At 37.2% G+C, this 2968-nt stretch overlaps 1 pseudogene across 1 annotated transcript; it reads right to left on the bottom strand.

Moving 5' to 3' along the window:
* Positions 1 to 683: 683 nt before the first annotated feature.
* LOC104662985 lies at positions 684 to 1135 on the bottom strand (annotated as a pseudogene). Its single transcript, XR_748069.2, has one exon. The product of XR_748069.2 is annotated as a 60S ribosomal protein L31 pseudogene (transcript).
* Between the last annotated feature and the right edge of the window lie 1833 nt (positions 1136 to 2968).

Genomic DNA, 2968 nt, shown 5'->3' with positions numbered 1-2968 from the left:
TGCCAGACACTTCTACACATGGTATAGCTAATTATCCCAGCAATCCTGTAAAATAAATATTCATCATCTCCATTTTACAGGTAGGGAAATTGAGACTCAGAGGTTAAGTATCTTGCCCAGGTCCATTCAGTACACTCCTAGGCTGAATTTCATGTTTAATGTTTTCTCTCTTTAACATCTGTGATCTTTCACTTGTTTAATTATTTAATTCAAAGGTTAAGTATATTTTTTTCTCTAAATTCTCAATTTTCTATTGTAAATTTACGTTGACAGGAATATAATTTAACCCAGAACATTGATAAACTATAATCTAAGTAATTAAAATGCTCAACCAATAAATGTTTCTGATCTCAAACTAAGAAAGCTTTCTGTTTATATAAATTTTCACCTGAATGAAAGAAATCTCAAGGTAAATGAAATCCACTTTCTGGGCCTAATGCTGTGTTATACCAACTGTGCTTTTCTGGACAGTAGGCTCATTTGCCATTCTTTGAACATAATTTTTACCTTCTTCCTTCTGCACCTAAGCTCATTTTCAACTGCAAATCTCCTTCTCCAGTCATTAAGGGGCCAATCCAAAGGGCACCTTCTTTATGATAGCTTTCTTAGTCACTTCAAAGTAACTCCTCTCTCTCTGGAACAGCCATATAACTTTGTTCTATATTCTTCTACATCATTATTTCTTTTTTTTTTTCAATTTTATAACTTTATTTGATGTATTTGATGATCAGCAATTAGTTCTCATCCACATTGACTGTCTGTAGATTTTTGAAAGTGGTAACAGGTACATAGGTAACCAAAGTGTAGAGCTTATTTGGTGAATCTTCACCCTCATTACGTTTTCTGGACAGCCGCACACGGATTCGGTATGGGACATTCCTTATTCCTTTGGCCCAGACAGCTTTGTTGAGCCTGGTATCAATGCGCACATCTGGAGTTCCCATCTCCTTCATGGCAAATTTCCGAATCTCTTTGAGTGCCCGAGGGGCACGCTTCTTGAAGCCCACTCCATGGATGCGCTTGTGAATGTTGATGGTGTATTCTCGGGTCACCACCTCGTTGATGGCAGAACGGCCCTTTTTCTTCTCGCCACCCTTCTTTGCGGGAGCCATTCTGCCGGGTCCAAGTTAGAAAAAAAAAAAAAAGGTCTACATCATTATTTCTACTCTGTGCAGTACATGGAAAGAACATGGGCTTTCAAGTTGTCTAGGTGACTCAGTATTCTGCTCTAAATTGTCATTTTCTGAAAGATCAATGTGTCAGCTATTTCTGTGTAACAAATCACCTCAAAACTTAGTGGCTTAAAACAATAAGCATTTCTTATTGCTCTTAAATCTATGAGTAAGCTAGGTGGTTGGCTGGCAATAAGATGATCCAATCTAGCATAGTCTCAGCAAGGACAGCTGGGCTCGTTTCCATGTAATTTATCAGTTTCCAACAAGATGGCCTTAGTTTCTTCCACATGGAAGTGACAGTTTCAAGAGAAAACAAGTGGAAGACCTCTTAGGGCCTAAGCAACGAGAGAGAGAGAGACAGAGAGAGAGACAGAGACTGACTCACTTCTTCCTTCACATTCTCTAATCACGAGGGCAGCTCAAATTCAAGTGGTAGGAGAATAGACTCCACCTCTTGATGGGAGAAGCTTTCAAAATCAGCATAATGGCATATCTACATTTCAGGGCTATAAAGTCAATAGGAAATTTTATTACAAAATCCTTAGCAAATGTTTTGAATATAATCTATACTCAATATATGCTAAATTTTATATCCCTTATGTATCTTCGTCCCTCATGTCTTACATATAGTAGGTCTATAAGCAATACCAAAATAATGGATTAGAGAAATATATCTTTTGGAATACTCTTGGAAAACAAATTTTGAAAAACATTTTAATACGAATATGCAATCAAATAGGTACATTACTTCCTGAAAATTATAATTAATTCAAGTACTAGAAAATATATAGAAAATAAATACCGATGCTAAAAGCCAAGACAAATTTAACCATTTTTCTTCAAAGTCCTCAGTTTCTCAATTTATATTTTTGTGTCATATGAAAAGTGGAAATTTTAAAAGGAGGTATCTGATCATACTGAATATATAATTTGTGCAGGGCCTATTATTTTTGGCAATGGATTTTATTTTATGGGAGTAAAATGAAGTATATAAATTCTGCATCATGTGCTGGAAAAAAATCAGTATAGCTACACAGTTCTCATGCTTCAAGGATTTTTACTGTAATAGAAATCTATAGGAACATAACACCTTTGAACTTCACAGCCTCGGTGTGTCTTAGACAGACATGGTGAGAATGCATTCAGCAAGTAATGCTGAAGTAAAACTCGTATAGTGGGCCGGGCGCGGTGGCTCAAGCCTGTAATCCCAGCACTTTGGGAGGCCGAGACGGGCGGATCACGAGGTCAGGAGATCGAGACCATCCTGGCTAACACGGTGAAACCCCGTCTCTACTAAAAATACAAAAACTAGCCGGGCGAGGTGGCGGGCGCCTGTAGTCCCAGCTACTCGGGAGGCTGAGGCAGGAGAATGGCGTAAACCCGGGAGGCGGAGCTTGCAGTGAGCTGAGATCTGGCCACTGCACTCCAGTCTGGACGACAGAGCGAGACTCCGCCTCAAAAAAAAAAAAAAAAAAAAAAAAAAAAAAAAAAAAAAAAAAAAAAAAAAAAACTCGTATAATGTTTAGTAGCCAAACAAATGTGCTGATTTTATTTACAGTTTTAGAAGCCACCTTTTCTTTTCAAAGAGCCTTTAAATAATAATCTGCCTAAACCAAATGTCCATTTTAGAAATGGATAAATTAGAGCAAATTGAATATACCTGTGTTTTATATGCAGTAAAACTCAGAGTTTGGATTTGAGTCATATAAAAATGGATACAATTTCTCTCATTCAGTTCATTCAATGAGGGAATATAATCCCCTATAATAATGTAACACAGAACTTCTCTAAAT

The sequence above is a fragment of the Rhinopithecus roxellana genome, chromosome 16 (genome assembly GCF_007565055.1).
Source record: "Rhinopithecus roxellana isolate Shanxi Qingling chromosome 16, ASM756505v1, whole genome shotgun sequence".
NCBI lineage: Eukaryota > Metazoa > Chordata > Mammalia > Primates > Cercopithecidae > Rhinopithecus > Rhinopithecus roxellana.
Note: the sequence above shows the minus strand (reverse complement) of the source record. Positions and strands in the feature narration are given on the sequence as shown.